We start from the raw sequence: 17,105 nt of genomic DNA, 5'->3' as shown, positions 1-17,105 counted from the left end.
GAGAAAATGAAGCAAAATGTGAACTAACAAAGCACATTTCCTAGAAAACAACCTAAAGTTCAAGTCAACAAGGGTTGTTATTCTTCCTTCTGGCTTTTTCCAATTTGAAAAACATCCATGGCCTTCTCTGAAAACCAAGAAGCTTAAAGACTGGAGGAGCCAACAGTAGATGTCATTGTATTAGTTTGTTATCCAAGATGCAGATTTGTATTGTCCAGATTCTTACAGAACACTCCTCACTGGTACCCTGTTTCAGCATTTGCAACAGATTATTTGGAAAACGTTGTTGGGGGCAAAGCCACATCTAACAACTCCCATTCCTAGAACATCAGATTTTGATTTTAATGAAAACATGACCCAAAGCTTTTGGACATCAATTTATGGCAATGGGAGCTGTAAATAAAGTATAATCCCTAGTTACACTGAGTTTATTACTGCAAAACCAAAATTAAATAAACATTTTGCTTAAAGAATCTAGGTTTAGTTTACCTTGGATTAAGAAAGCGTTTCATTCCACTGTATATGAGAGCTATAAATATGAATATATAAAGAAAAAAATATAAAATGGGAGAGTTTGCAATTTTTTTTTACTCCTCCAGCCCTTCAAAGAAAGTCCTACTTATTGACAGCCCACAACCCCCTCTTTTCAACCTAGAAGATTTAATCTTGGTTAGACTAGTTCTTAATCTTATATGATGCAGAGTCAGAACAAAAGCAGAGAAAGCTCGGTGAAGAGGGTAAAGTGGCAAACAAAAGGTTAAGTCAATCTATATAATATATAAGAGAGAAGGTGGGGGAGAGGGGGAGACGGAGACAGAGAGATGAAAAGAAACAGAGTAGGAGGTAGAGTAAAAGCTGCTTTGACTGGAAATAGAAATATTGTGTAGATGTTACAAGGAGGATCATACATGAGAGAATCTCTTGAGTATTGTATATTAAACATGAAGAGAAAATGAGATATGAAAGTGTTGCTGATGTTACAAATTGCATATATTTAATTTTAGTTTTATTTTTTTGAGACTCTGTTGCCTCGACTGGAGTATAGTGGCATGACCTTAGTTTACTGCAGCCTTGACCTCTCTGGCTCAAGCAATCCTCCTACCTCAGCCTCCTGAGTAGCTGTGACTACAGGTGCACACTACCATGTTCAGCTAATTTCATATCTTTAGTAGAGAGGGGGTTTTGCCACATTGCCCAGGCTGGTCTCAAACTCCTGGGCTCAAGGGATCCACCTACCTCACTTTCCCAAAGTGCTGAGATTAAAGAGCACCCAGCCACATGTGTTTTAATATCTTACAAGGAACACAAGTAATGCTTGGAATTTCTTTGGGCCATTTTTGGTTTTGGCTTGTAAATTTTTGCGTATGTTGAAAGCAAAACCATTTATAGACTAAACAATTTGTATCTCTGAATTGTAAGGGATACACTCATACTCCAATAACCAGAAAAAATATTTTAATATTTAATATTTTGAAATATTTAAAAATCTATCCATAGATAGAATGTCATTTGTGTATTACAAACATAATCTACAATGGTTAAGTCATTGGGCAAGAGACTTACTTGTAAGAAGCTTCATGCACTAGATCAACATAAGATCTGGGAATGTAAATGAGGAAAACAGAACCACAGGTATTCAGAAAAGGAGGGGAATAAAAGAAGAGAGAAAGAGATTCAAATTCAATGAATGAAAACATGTAATTATATGGCAATTTGGAAGGTTCAGAAGATTTTAGAACCAAAAGAAACAGAAGTTTCACAGAGATACAAAACTCTTCCTAAAATGCAGAGCAATCTGAACTGAGAGAAGGCTCTGGAGAAACAAATGAGTTCTTTTCTTCTTGGTGACTAAGATCTGTTATATGTTCCACCTAGGAGCTAAACTCCATCCAGATACCTTATATCATTAGTACTTGCCCCAGAGTGCATATACAGTAAGTATTTGGTGAATAAATGATCTTGCTTCCACATAAGCTACTGCAGCCCTCTACCATAGTACTGACTGTAAGAAATTAAAACTGTTTAAGCATCAGGTTCTCTAACCAACTTTAAGTTCTCTCTGATAAAGGACAGTATTATCTTCATGTCTGGGGCCCCAGCTGGCAGAGTGAGCGCTCAATCAACAGATGTTGAACTGAACTGAAAAAGAAATATACAGAAAATAAGCTCTAGCTTAGGCAGAAAGTAGAGTGGGTAAAGTTAGATACAGACCAACTTCACAGTTAGGCAGAAAAATATTTGCAAACAAATTGAGGTGAATTCAGGCTTGCCATGTAAAACCTTGTAAACTAGATATAGGATGTCTAATTGTCTGCTAACAATATATGTAAAATTATGTCCTGTCTCATACTCTGTGCTGTAATTTTATAGGCCTTGTCAGAAGATGGTATCAAATGCAAATAAGGAGAGTACCTGCATATTCTCTTAACTTGAAGTCAGTTAGAAATGAGTCTAACTTGTATTGGGACACCAGAACTCTTCACTTAAGCAAGAGAAACTATTATAGAATAGTTCCCTCGAGATACTGTTATCCTCACTCTAATAGTACTATTAATTGCTCAACATCTTTTGGGAACTGCCTTCAAACCTTTCATAAATCATTTTCTTTTTAAGTGAATATTATTTTGCAAACAGGCGAAAGTTAATCCACACCTTGTGAATAAATATGGGTTATTGAACTAAGTAATGTAGTATTTCAGAAAGAAAATAAAGTGTGCTAACAAAATGAGTCATATATGCGGATGTTTATAAGATGACCCTGAAATCAATGTTATTAGAATCCACAAGAATATTCTTATCAGCTCAATATTGTGAGGATAAGTACAATGTTTTCTGAGAAGATTACAATGGAAACCAATAATCTTGTGAACACATAAATTCTGGCAAGCTTGTTCAGGAAGTCTCAGAACTTTAAGGGAATTCCTTCCAACTCTTAATTATGTCTGAATCACATGAACTTTTCTCTGAGTACTTTTAAGAGGAATGCCAAAGAACAATGAAACAGACAGGGAGTAGGGGGAAGATAGAAACTGAGCAACCCTTTGTTAACAGAGAGACACTGACTCAAAGGCTTAGGTCAAAGAGTATATGAAATTTAGTCAATAAAACAACAAATAAAATGATATTTAGTTGATGAGAAGTAAATGATAGCAGACCTATCAACTTCCTGTGGCAAATCGCTATCCTGATGGGGTTGGTGAACCCTACTAGACTTGCCCATCTTTAAATAATTTGATATTTATCAAGACAGCCTAGATGTGAGAGGGTAGAAAATATAGCCCCAACCCTATTCCACCCCTATGCATTCACTGGCTATGTTGTTTGGACTATCACTGCAATAAAATCCTATGCTTATGAGAAACCTTATTGGTCCTCCACTTCTAAAGTGTTGGTATGAATAGTTTCCACAAACTGCATAATCTCTCTTGTGCCATTAAGTTCCCACTAAGTTAAATCGCTACCCTCTACTGGAAAATACTATATCTGTGCCAGAAAATTCTCCTTATTTCCAAGCTTATGGAAATCATAAACCAATAATATATCAATCACAAAACAGTGTAATTTCCTTACATATATTTATATCCTTAATATTTATGATTGTTCTATATTTGAATTATGTTTTTGTTTATTCAACCCACTATAAAAGCTATATATTTAAGGACGCCATATACCACAGGGCCTGTTTCTTTGCACTGGCAAAGAAATGGAGAGGAATAGTCCCTGTCCTCTAGACCAGTGTGTGCAATAGAGTAGCCATCAAGCACATGTGCCAACAACACAACTGAAATGTGGATAGTCCAAATAAAAATGTGCCGAAAGTATAATATACACACCAGGCTTCTAAAACTTAGTACCAAAAAGGAACTTAAAATATCTCAGTAATTATTGTTTACATATATTCTATTTTGAAACAATATTTTGAATATATTATGTAAAAGGTATTACTTAATGTACCCATTTCATTTTGGTTTTTAATATGACTACTAAAAAATTTAAAATTTCATATGACCTAAATTTCTGGTTCACATTATATTTCAGTTGGACAACAGTGCTCCAGAAACTCTGAGAGAGACAGATACATATTGGCGAGATATATATATATATATATATATATATATATCTCGCCAATTATGTATATAATACATATATATTTAGATCTACCTGTTATATAATAAGCAATACATTTAGTACCATTTTATTTATCATTATATGTGCTATTGTTATTTTATTATATTTGCCAAATATATATATTAAATATATAAATATCTATATATTTAGATCTACCTGGTATATTTTATATATATATATATATGTTCTTGCATAACTGATACCTGAGTTGTTTTTAATGATAAATAGAAGTTAGATAAATTTTTTTCTGTGAAATAAATCTATAGAATGGGAATTGTATTTTGAGTACATGTGTATTAAAGCTGTTCTGAGGAAAAATAAGTAGTACAATTCTTTTTTTTTTTTTTTTCTTGAAACGGAGTCTCACTCTGTCACCAGACTGTAGTGCAGTGGCATGATCTCAGCTCACTACAACCTCTGACTTCCTGGTTCAAGTGATTCTCCTGCCTCAGCTTCCCGAGCAGCTGGGACTACAGCCACGTGCCACCACACCCAGCTAATTTTTGTATTTTTAGTAGAGACAGGATTTCACCATGTTGGCCAGGATGGCCTTGATCTCCTGACCTGGTGATCCGCCCACCTTGGCCTCCCAAAGTCCTGGGATTACAGGCGTGACCCACCGCGCTGGGTCAGTAGTACAATCCTTTATTGCCAAAATTGTCAAAACATCTGAGTGCCATTTAGGCAATATGTGGCATGAAGAGAAGGAGGAGGAAGAAGAGGAGGAGGGAGAGAAGAAGAAGCAAAATGAGGAGGAAGAAGAGGAGTAGGAAGAAGGAGAAGAAAGAGAACACAAACAGATAAGAAACAAGGGGAAAAAATCATTCTTGCTCACAGAAGATTTCTATTTGGCCTAAAGAAGTAAAATTCTAAGCTTTTGTAAATCTACCCCTTCAGAAATTTAAGACTCAATGAATCTATGATGTTTGTAAGTCTCAAAATTGACCTTTATTCCATGTATAAAGAGATTAGCTGGCAGTCAGTGTGCTTCTAATACAAGAGGATTGTCTGAACAATAAACTTAATGGTGAGTCCCTAGAAGATTTATATGTTGACAAACAGCTAAAATCAGGTCATAGGATATTTGCATACTATAGTATATGACGCCCTTATGCTTCAGGGATTTTGAAAATTTCCTGCTAGAGAAACACTTGCTAGTCATAAAAAAGAAAGAGAAAACATAATTTTCAATAATTAAAAAGGGCATATTCTATCTTTTGATAAATCTCATCATCCAAGGTAAATGTTTCTGTTTGGGTAAGGGATGGGGGCAGATGAAGAGAGGCAGAACTGTTACTTTTAGGCTCCACATGTGTGAGGGTTTGTGCGGGATCTCTGCCTGCTGTCCCCCCGTGATCTGATGTATTACTGGAGAGATGTGGCCCCTGATCGTCAGCAGGAAAAAAAAAAAAAAGACAAGTTCCCATGAAAGATTAAGAAATGCAGATGAGGAAGTGGAGGGGAAAAACACATAGAGAATGTTAGGTTGATGAAATAAGAGCGATGATAAAGATGCTATGTGGGTGAGAATGGGCTTTTAACTCCATCAGCAAAGGCTTCCTGGAAGGTGGGAGTCTGAGTTGAGACTTAATTAATGAGTGGATTTCAGTCTTGCAAATAATTGATGTCAAAAGCATTCCAGGCAGTAGGACAAGTGGGAAAAATGAGTCATGTGCAGAATCATCTAGTGTGAGGCTGAGCAGTCCAGTGTTCCTCAAGCATAGAGTGAAAGGAGTGGGAGACAGATGGGAGATGAGGTGAGGAAGCTCAGTTCTTGGAAAGCCTTTCGGTCTCTTTTAAGCATCTTAGATTATAAGCTTTGGGCAATGGGGATCATTGAAGAGTGTTGGAGAGAGAGTGAAGTAGATTCATACGAAGGGAAAATGCTGATGTGTACCTTCTTTATACCATGCTCTTAGACCTATTCCTCCCCTCCATACTAGCCTTTCTGTTTGTCGTGTATCTTCCTTTGGTCCAGTCAAGGGGTCTTCAGTTTGCAAAAAATAATGAGAATACTCGATGTTTGCTAGTCCCCCAAATTAAAGCTTTTATCAACTAAAGCCATTTTATTCATCATTCAATTTAATCTTTTTGAAATTTTGGTGAAAATCTTTAAGTACCTTTGAAGATATTCAGTGAAAACTTTCCAATCTTCTTCAATAAAATCTAATAAGTGTTAAGTAAGATATAAACCAATACCCTTTCTCCATAGCCTGTTATGACAAAAAAGAAGAGACTAGCAAAGTGTCTTCAGAGCAGGAGATATGTCTGTATTTCTCTCCTCGGTGTTAATCACAAGGCATTAAATGCAAAGTGTATTCAAAAATTAACAGTATGAATCAGAGTCAGGAAAACAAAGCTTAAGGTCAGACATTGCCAATTGTTATCTGTATGTTCTTGGGCAAGACAATTTTCTAAAGCCTCTTTCCCTAGACATAATATTAGAATAATAAAATGAGCTAGCATTTATTGCATACTTGTGTGCCAACAACTATCCTAATTACACTGCTTTACTTTTATTAAACTACCCTAATCCTCATAGGTAGTCAATATTATCTTTATTCCTATTTTATAAGTAAGAATGATATGGCATAGGGTGAAACAAATTCATCCAAAGTCACATATCAGGAAAGTAGTACGGTTAGGATTTGAATTCACGAATTCTAACCCAGAGCCCATATGTTTAATCACTCTGTATCTATAAAACAGATTTGTTAGGATTACACTGATGAAGAAGTATGAATGATATTTGTATACTGAAGACTGTTGTCCAAATTTACATAGCATAGGCGGTTGTATTTGAAATAATGCATGTTAAAGTAATATCTGGCATATAGATGTTCTCAGAAAAAAATGAATTCTCATTTATTCTTCCACAAAAGCAGCTGCTCTTCCTATCTCTATATCCCCAGTATGGGAAGGACTTCAAAATGTGTTCCTCTTCGTGTAAATCCCAGTATTAAAAAATTGAAAGGAAATGCAAACTGGTACCAGATGTTCTGTAGCTGTTCTAGTTTGAATGTACCTTGATTTCCTGAACATCACTTATACTTTGACAGTTTTGTCTTCACTATCTTCACATGCATCCCACCTGAAATTGCTTGAGGAGCAAAATGGGATAGTCACAGCCTCAAAGCTAATATGCTCATTTTCCAAATGTTTAATTTCCCCTCCCAAGATTCAGAGGACTTTCTTGTGTTCATGTTCATGTGATCAAAGAAAGACAGATTGAAGGGAAGATGGATGCATTACAACCACACCCACCCAAAGCCCTGAACTAAACAGTCCATGTGAAACTTCTTTCCCAAAAAGCATTCCAGGTGTCTATGGCTCTGGCCATATAACCCTAACATAAAAATTGTCAAATGCCTTCCTTGTGTGACTCAGTGTAGATAACAATCCTATGTGGGTTCACTACATTTTGAATCATTCACCTATCAGAAAATCTGGAGAGAAAAAGAGACTATTTGTGGGGATAGGAGACCATACATATTATGGTTCATGCAAGAGAAAGTGGTTATAAAACAATATAAATCAAAGGAAACATATTTATTTAACTTTGTATGAATATACTGAGAACAATCCTCCTTCAATAAATACTTGTAAGAATCTTCAGAGTTTATAAATCTCATCTTCAATAGTTTTCTAAATCTCATTCTGTCCTTCTCCCATCAGTTTTGATTCCCTGGCATTGCTTCATTTACATTATAGAAATGTTTACTACCAAAACAGTATTTATTTGTTTATTTTTATATTGGCTGGGGCTTCTTCCAAAATATATGATAAATAAATAATGGGTACTTAGCATTATTCGTCTCTTTCCTTGAGCAGCGTCTGTCACACAGTTTGCATTCAAAAAATAATGGGCTAAATATTTAGAGAGAATAAAATAATGAGTTTTCATAATCCTTTACAATTCAGCTCCAGTCACCTCTGTGAAGCCTTCACCAGTTACCTTGGTCTCTAAAAACAACAGTGACATATGAAATACCCAGGTATGGCCTAACAAGAACTTGGCACTCAGTAAGTGGATGCAGAGATTATGATTGAGTCTCTATATATTCTTCCCCCAAACCCTACAAAAATGATGAATTGACAATGTATGAATTATTATTCTAACTTTACATATGAGAAAATCATGAAGCCTAGTGATGTTAATAAAATAAGAGCTAGCATTATAGGCAGGTTGTGTGTGTGTGTGTGTGTGTGTGTGTGTATCTGTGTAAGGCAGACATATTGTCCTGCTTTCCAAATGCTCACTTGTTTAGTGTAAACCACACACCATGTGTTTTTTTTTTTTTTTTTTTTTTTTTTTGAGACGGAGTCTTGCTCTGTTGCCCAGGCTGGAGTGCAGTGGCGCAATCTCGGCTCACTGCAAGCTCCGCCTCCCGGGTTCACGCCATTCTCCTGCCTCAGCCTCTCCGAGTAGCTGGGACTACAGGCGCCCACCACCACGCCCAGCTAATTTTTTATATTTTTAGTAGAGACGGGGTTTCACAGTGGTCTCGATCTCCTGACCTCGTGATCCGCCCGCCTCGGCCTCCCAAAGTGCTGGGATTACAAGCGTGAGCCACCACGCCTGGCCCACACCATGTGTTTTAAGTGCTCTTTTAAGCTTGGAGAAAATGAATTGTCCAAGTTCACAGCATAATTCAATGACAAAACTAGGATACGAATTCAGCCTCAGTCCAGGGTTCTTACTTGCTACACTATATGGCCTATCTAAAGTTGAGCAACTGCCCCCAAGTCACACAGCTGGCAGAAGAGCAAGAATACGAACCACACCTGTGTAGCTTGTTCTTCAACACCATACTGCCTTTTCCAATAGTCCTATTCTTTTAACTTCAATGCCACTTAAAATTTTAGAGCTGGAAGAAACTTTAGAGTTGATCTAACTTCATTCCCTTATTCTCAGATCATAGATCTGATGCTCACAGGAGAGAAGAACGTTTGCAAAAGTAACATAGCAACTTCGTGTAGGAATTAAGTCCCAAACCTAAGTCTTCTCTTCATATTCACCATGTACCATCCACACTGGGACTTTTTCGTAACTTGTTTTGTAAATGCTTTCTGTTTCTAAGATTTGTATCCATCATAAAATAGCAGATGAAAAGACAGATCTAAGAAAAAGATTGTAATAACCTCGTGAATTAAAAGGAGGTAAATAAATACAAATTTCAGACACACATCTTTGGAATAGACCATTCTGAATATCCATGTAAATTTCCAGCATAATTATTCACACAAAATTATAAGATAGCTCCCATCTATTTACTTGTTTACCCCAGCAGACATTTGCTCTTACAAAAATCATCCATTCAACAGTTATATAAGTGAAAGAGAAATAAAATCCTTCTCAAGCAAGCAAATGCTAAGGAAATTTGTTACAACTGGACTAGCTTTACAAAAGTTCCTTAAGGGAGTGCTAAACATGAAAGTGAAAGAACAACACCTGCTACTACAAAAACACACTTAAGCACATAACCCACAAACACCATAAAGCAGTTACACAAGTCTAAAAAACAACCAGCTAACAACACGATGACAGCATCAAAATCACACATGTCAATATTAACCCTTAATTTAAACAGTCTAAATGCACATTTAAAAAACAAAGAGTGGCAAGCTGGATAAAAGACAAGACAAAACTATCTGCTCTCTTCAAGAGACCCACTTCATATGTAACAACATCCACAGTCTCCAAGTAAGGGGATGAATAAAAATCTACCATGTAAACAGAAAATAAAAAATAATAGGGGTCACAATTTTTATATCAGATAAGATAGATGTTAGACTAACAATTAAGAAGAATAAAGAAGGGATTACATAATAATGAAGGGTTCAATTCAACAAGAAGACTTAACTATTATAAATGTATATACCCTCAACATTGGAGCACCCAGATTCATAAAAAAAAAAGTACTTCTTGGCCTTTGGAGAGACCTAGACAGCCAAATAATAACAGTGGCACACTTTAACACCCCACTGACAGTGTTATTATCGAGGCAGAAACTAAGAAAGAAATTCTGGTCTGAAAACTTGACACTTGACCAATTGGAACTAATAGACATCTACAGAATAGTCCACCCAACAACCACAGAGTATACATTCTTCTCATCTGCACATGGAACATATACTAAGATTGACCACATGATCAGTCATAAAGTAAGTCTAAATAAATTTTTTTAAAAATCAAAATCATGCCAAGCACACTCTTGGATCACACAGTGCAATAAAAACACAAACCAATAACAACAAGATCTCTCAAAACAACTCAAATGCATGGAAATTAAACAACTTACTCCTGAACAACTCTTGGGTGAAAAATGAAATTAAGGCAGAAATAAAAAATTCAGTGAAATTAATGAAAATATACAACTCACCAGAATTCTTGGGATGTAGCTAGAGCAGTGTTAAGAGGAAAGGTTATAGCACTAAACACTTTCACCAAGAAGTTAGAAAGATCTCAAATTAACAATCTAACATTGCACCTAGATAAACTAGAAAAGAACAAACCAACTCCAAAGCTAACAGAAGAAAATAAATAACTAAAATTAGAGATGAGCAGAATAAAATTGATATGGAAAGGTCCGTATAAAAGATCAATGAAAACAGGAATCAGTTATTCAAAAGAATAAATAAGATTAATTGACCAATTAATAAAAAAATCCAAATTAGGTACAATCAGAAATGACAAAGATGACATTAAAACTGCTTATACAGAAATAAAAAAGATCTGCAGAAAGTATTATGAAAATTCTATGCACACAAATTAGAAAATATAGAGGAAATGGATAAATTCCTGGAACATACAATCTCCTAAGACTAAACCAGGAAGAAAGTGAAAACCTAAGCAGAACAATAAGAAGTTCTGAAATTGAGTCAGTAATTAGAAACTTACCAACAAAAAACATCCTGGACCAGATGGATTCCTGGTCAAATTCTGCCAGACATACAATGATACCAATCCTACTGAAAATATTCCAAACAGTTGACGAGAAGGGACTCTTTCCTAACTCATTCCACGAAGACAGCATCAGTCAGATACCAAAATCTGGCAAAGACACAATGAAAAAAAAAAAAACTCTCAGGCCAATATCCTTGATGAACTTAGATGCAAAAATTCTTGACAAAGTACTATCAAACCAAATCCAGCAGCACATCCAAAAGTTAATATACCATAATCAATTAGGCTTTATTCCTGGGATGCAAGGTTGATTCAACATATGCAAATCAATAAATGTGATTCACCAGATAAACAGAAATAAAAACAAAAAAATATGATCATCTTGATAGAGGCAGAAAATGCTTTTGATAAAATCTAACATCCCTTCATGATGAAAACCCTCAGCAGACTGGGCAGTGGAATTTACCTCAAAATATTAAAAGCCATCTTTGGCAAACCCACAGACATCTTATTAAATGGGCAAAAGCTGGAAGCATTCACCTTAAGAACCAGAAAATGACAAGATGCCCACTCTCACCACTCCAATTCAGTAGTGGAAGTCCTAGCCAGAGCAATCAGGCATCAGAAAAAATAAAAGGCATCCAAATAGGAAAATAAGGAGTCATTTCCTATCTCTCTTCATGGACAATATGATTCTATACTGAGAAAACCCTAAGACTCCACCAAAAGTCTCCTAGAGCTGATAAATAACTTCAGTAAAGTTTCAGGATACCAAATCAACGCACAAAATTATTAGCATTTCTATACACTAATAATGTTCGAGAACAAATCCCATTTTCAACAACCACACACACAAAAAGGAAATACCTCAGAATACATCTAATCAAGGAAGTGAAAGATCTTTACAAGGAGAACTACAAAACACTGCTGAAAGCAATCATAGATAACGCAAAGAAATGGAAAAACATCCATGCTCATGAATTAGATGGATCCATATCATTAAAAGGGCCATACTGCCCAAAGGAATCCACAGATTCAATGCTATTCCTATCAAACTATCAGCATCATTTTTCTCAGAAATAGAAAAAACTATCCTAAAATTCAGACAGAATCAAAGAGCCCAAATAGCCAAAGCAATCCTAAGCAAAAAGAACAAAGCTGAAGGCATCACACTACCTGACTTCAAATTATACTATAAGGCTAGAGTAACCAAACCAACATGGTACTAGTACAAAAACAGACCCATAGATCAATGGGACAGAATAGAGAAAACAGAAATAAAGCTACACACATACAACCAACTTATCTTTGAAAAAGTCTACAAAAATAAGCAATGGGAAAAGAGCTTCCTATTCAATAAATGGTGCTGAGATAGTAGGCTAGCCATTTGCAGAAGAATAAAACTGGATCCCTACTCATCACCATAAACAAAAACTAATTAAAAATGGGTTAGAGTTTTAAGTGTAAGACCTCAAATCATAAAAACCCTAGAAGAAAACCTAGGAAATACTGTTCTGGACATCAGCCTTGAGGATTTATGACTAAGTCTTCAAAAGCAATTGCAACAAAAACAAAAATTGACAAGTGGAAACAAATTAAACTAAAGAGCTTCTGTACACCAAAACAAACTATCAACAAAGTAAACACACAACCTACAGAATGAGAGAAAATATTTGCAAACTATGCATCCAACAAAGGTATAATATTAGAATCTATGATGAACTTAAAAAAAATTAAAAAGCGGACAAAAGACATGAACAGATACTTCTCAAAAGAAGATATACAAATGGTCAACAAACATATGAAAAAAATGCTCATTATCACTAATCATCAGAGAAATGCAAATCAAAACCACAGTGAGATACCACACCAGTTGGTATGTTGAGATGTCACACCAATCAGAATGGCTACTATTAAAAAGCCAAAAGAGAATAGATACTGGTGAGGGAATGCTTATGCACTATTGGTAGGAATGTAAATTAGTTCAGCCACTATAGAAAGCAGTTTGGATATTGCTCAAAAAATTTAAAACAGAGCTACCATTCAACCCAGCAATCCCACTATTGGATATATACCCAAAGGAAATTAAATCATTCCACCAAAAAGACCCATGCACTTGTATGTTCATCACAGCACTAATCACAATAGCAAAGGCAAGGAATCACCCTAAATGCCCAGCAACAGTGAACTAGATAAAGAAGATGTGGTACATATACACCATGGAATACTACACAGGCATAAAAAGGAATGATTTTTTTTGCAGCAACATGGATGCAGTTGGAGGCCATTATCCAAGCGAATTACACCATAACACAAAACCAAATACTGCATCTTTTCTCTGATAAGTGGGAGCTAGACACTGAGTACTCAAGGACATAAAGATGAGAACAATAGACACTGACAATCAGAGTAGGGAGGGAGGGAGAAGGACGAGTTGAAAAACTACCTGGTAGGTACTATGCTCACTACCTGGGAAAAGGGATCATCCATACCCCAAACCCCAACATCACACAATATGCCCATGTAAGAAACCTGCCCATGTACCCCCTGTATCTAAAATAAAAGTTAAAATTATAAATAATAATATTCCTAAGGGTGAATCATTTTATACCTATTTTCCAGGCAAGAAAACTCATGTTCAAACTTTCTCCAGGTCACAAAAAGTTAAGTAAATAATACAACCAGGATTTAAATTCACATATGGCTTATTCCAACTTTTATATTATTGTATCTCTTATTGTGTTATGTGGCTCTGTATCTTCCAGAATCAGAATTTCTCTTTCTTTCTCTCCCTCTTTCTCTCTCTTTCTCCTTCCTTCTCTCTCTCTCTCTCTCTCTTTCTTTCTTTCGACAGAGTCTCACTCTGTCGCCCAGGCTGGAGTGCAGTGGTGCAATCCCATCTCACTGCAACCCCCATCTCCCGGGTTCCAGCGATTCTCCTGCCTCAGCCTCCAAGTAGCAGGGACTACCGGTGTGCTCCACCACACACGGCTAATTTTTGTATTTTTAGTAGAGAAGGGGTTTCGCCACGTTAGTCAGGCTGGTCTATAACTCCTGACCTCAAGTGATCCATCTGCCTCAGCCTCCCAAGTTGCTGGGATTACAGGTGTAAGCCACCATGCCTGGCCTATATCTTCCAGAATTTCTGCACAAACAGTGCATGCACACACACACACACACACACACACACACGGACACCATAACAACTACAAGCAGAAGAAATTACTGGTAAGCTGAGCTGTTTCGCATTCAAATATATTTGATAAGTTTTGTCACTGCCAGTTCCTGTGCTGAGAGTTGTGTGAGGTTTTTGGCCATCTCACTGCTGTGTGGCTTAGTGTTTCTTCTGCCCTGCACCAGAAGTTTAACCATCTCCATATGTTCAGGAGCTCCCAGAAAGAGAATTAAGAACAGCTTCATTTAGTATAGGCTGGGTGTTGGGTAACTCCTCTCTTACTGTAAGACATTTCTCTTCTTATTACACAACATGAAGTCTCTCCACAGTTCATCAGTCAACACCATGGCTCCTTAATGACCAACTACTAAGTCTTGGGTTTCAACCTCTTTGAGAATGTTTCACTTACTGATAGATAATCAAGAAGCATTTATCGAACACCTGCTATGAGAAACCCCCAGTAGGGGGTTACATCAAATTATGAAACTGTGCTACTTTTCCTCAAGGAATGCAATTCCTAAGTAAGAAAAAATTAAGAGAATTCTTCAACACATTCTGTAGTTGTTTTCATTTATTTGAAAGTTTTAAAGAGAACATAGTAAAATCTTAACATTTAGTAAGTGAAGGGAATTAGATTGGAAAAGTGTGTATGTATAACTTCAGTTGCATCTACAATTAATTATTTTTATTATTTCTTTGAAAGTTCTAAAGCAAACAGGGCAAGGTGTTAAGTTTGTTGATTAAGTCTGGGCTATACTTCCATGAGTATTCGTAAAAGTTTTCTCTCAGTGTTTGATATATTTTATAAGTAAAAATAAACTTTTAAAATAGAGGATGTATTTGTTCATGCAATTATAATATCCAATATAGAGTATACCTAAGGTGTGTGTGTAATTTATTACCGTGAATCAGATCCATTCACGTGTCATCAGGGTCCTGGATCAGTTTTTCTGAGTTTCTCTTTGTTTCTCCCTAATCCATGCATTAACTTCATTCTTGGTCTAGCTTCCTGCAGAACAGCAAAAAAGGCTTGTAGGCAGTTTTAGTTTCCTCATAAACTTACAACACCAGCCAGCCAACAAGTGCCCTTTGTTTCAACATTCTAAGAGATGTTCAGAGATTCATTCTCATTAGAATGTCTTGCCCTCCTCCCCAATCCAAAGTAATCACTGTGGTCAAATAAAAGGATTTCCTCAGCTTGAGTTATATACCTCACCCTTGGACCCAGGAGTGAAGTCAACCTATCTAGAACCTCATGGATACTCTTACAGAAAATAAAAGCTATTGAGAAGAGAACAGGAGGCAAAGGATGTCGGAGGTCAATCAACTAATATCTACTCCATCATCTAGCCCTTGATTCCTCAATTAGTCAAGTGTCAGGAAAAATATCAGCAATGCGCTTTTTATTTAATACCATGCATTTCTTTTATGGTCAACACTATTTTAAGCACCATAAAGTATGCAAATATGTGTGTGTGTGTGTGTGTGTGCATTATGAAACTCAACTGTCATTTACAAATTTACTGCTTAATTTACTCAATAAATATATATATATTTTTTAATTTTTTGAGATGGAGTCTCACTCTGTCACCCAGGCTGTAGTGCAATGGTGCGATCTCGGCCCACTGCAACCTCCATCTCTAGGGTTCAAGCGATTTTCCTGCCTCAGCCTCCCCAGTAGCTGGGATTACAGGCATGCGCCACATGCCCAGCTAATTTTTGTATTTTTAGTAGAGACGGGATTTCACCATGTCGGCCAGGCTGGTCTCCAACTCCTGCCTCAGGTGATCCACCCACCTAGGCCTCCCAAAGTGCTGGGATTACAGGTGTGAGTCACTGCACCTGGCCAATATTTCCTGAATACCTGTTTTGGGTTAGCCACTGAGATTCTATTTATTTATTTATATTTTGTTTTTAATCTGTTTATCTTTTAATGTTATTACAGTGTCTCCAAGCTGCAGTGATAGAACTAATTATTTTTTTCTAAATTTTTTTTGTTTTATCCAAACTCAAAATATTAGGACAAGGGAAACAAATTAATATACTTCAATGTTATTTTCTTCTCTCCAAAATCCAAATTATTGTTAGGCTTTCTTTGAAGTCATCTTCAGAGACTAAGCTTTGTAGGCACTGTAGAATTACGGTTCAGGGGACAGACTAGAGCAGGACTTGTTGAGTTCAAATTTTAGCTCACACCATTTACCACCTTTCTGACCTCGAACAAGTTGCCTAACTTCTCTGTGCCTCACTTTCAATAGATGATAAATAAGGTTAAAGACATTATCTTCATCATACAGACTTTGCAAGGATGAAATGGTCCCACCCTGGTATAGCACTTAGAAGAGCACTTGGCATATTGCAAACACTTAATATTACACCCTAACAAAAAAGTGTAATGTTTACACCAAAGTATTTAGAGTAAAGATAAAACTTTTGCACAAAAGATTAAATGGTGTAACGGTGTAAAAAAGGGAAAAAAAGGCAACTGGCATCACCAAATATCTAAAGCTTTTAAATCATACCCGAGCACAAACACACATTTAGAAATTCTATTAAAATAAAGAATGTCATCATCTGGGAAGTGAGGAGCGCCTCTGCCCGGCCGCCCCATCTGAGAAGTGAGGAGAGCCTCTGCCCGGCCGCCACCCCATCTAGGAAGCGAGGAGCGCCTCTGCCTGGCCGCCCCGTCTGGGAAGTGAGGAGCGCCTCTGCCCGGCCGCCCCGTCTGGGAAGTGAGGAGCGCCTCTGCCCGGCCGCCCAGCGTCTGGGAAGTGAGGAGCGCCTCTGCCCGGCCGCGCCGTCTGGGAAGTGAGGAGCGCCTTTGCCCGGCCGCCCCCTCTGGGATGTGGGGAGCGCCTCTGCCCGGCTGCCCCGTCTGGGCGGTCTACCACGGAG

The 17,105-nt window shown here is 36.9% G+C and overlaps 1 long non-coding RNA gene across 1 annotated transcript in view; it reads right to left on the bottom strand.

The window, feature by feature from the left end:
- The window catches only part of LOC134737249 (uncharacterized), a 308,144-nt gene that overhangs the window by 109,659 nt on the left and 181,380 nt on the right, over positions 1 to 17,105 (bottom strand). The window contains exon 3 of the long non-coding RNA XR_010121947.1: positions 11,030 to 11,182. This is a non-coding gene — a long non-coding RNA (uncharacterized lncRNA). The remainder of the gene's footprint in view (positions 1 to 11,029; positions 11,183 to 17,105) is intronic.

The sequence above is a fragment of the Symphalangus syndactylus genome, chromosome 7, assembly GCF_028878055.3.
Source record: "Symphalangus syndactylus isolate Jambi chromosome 7, NHGRI_mSymSyn1-v2.1_pri, whole genome shotgun sequence".
NCBI classification, from domain to species: domain Eukaryota; kingdom Metazoa; phylum Chordata; class Mammalia; order Primates; family Hylobatidae; genus Symphalangus; species Symphalangus syndactylus.
This window is presented reverse-complemented; position numbering and strand designations above follow the sequence as displayed.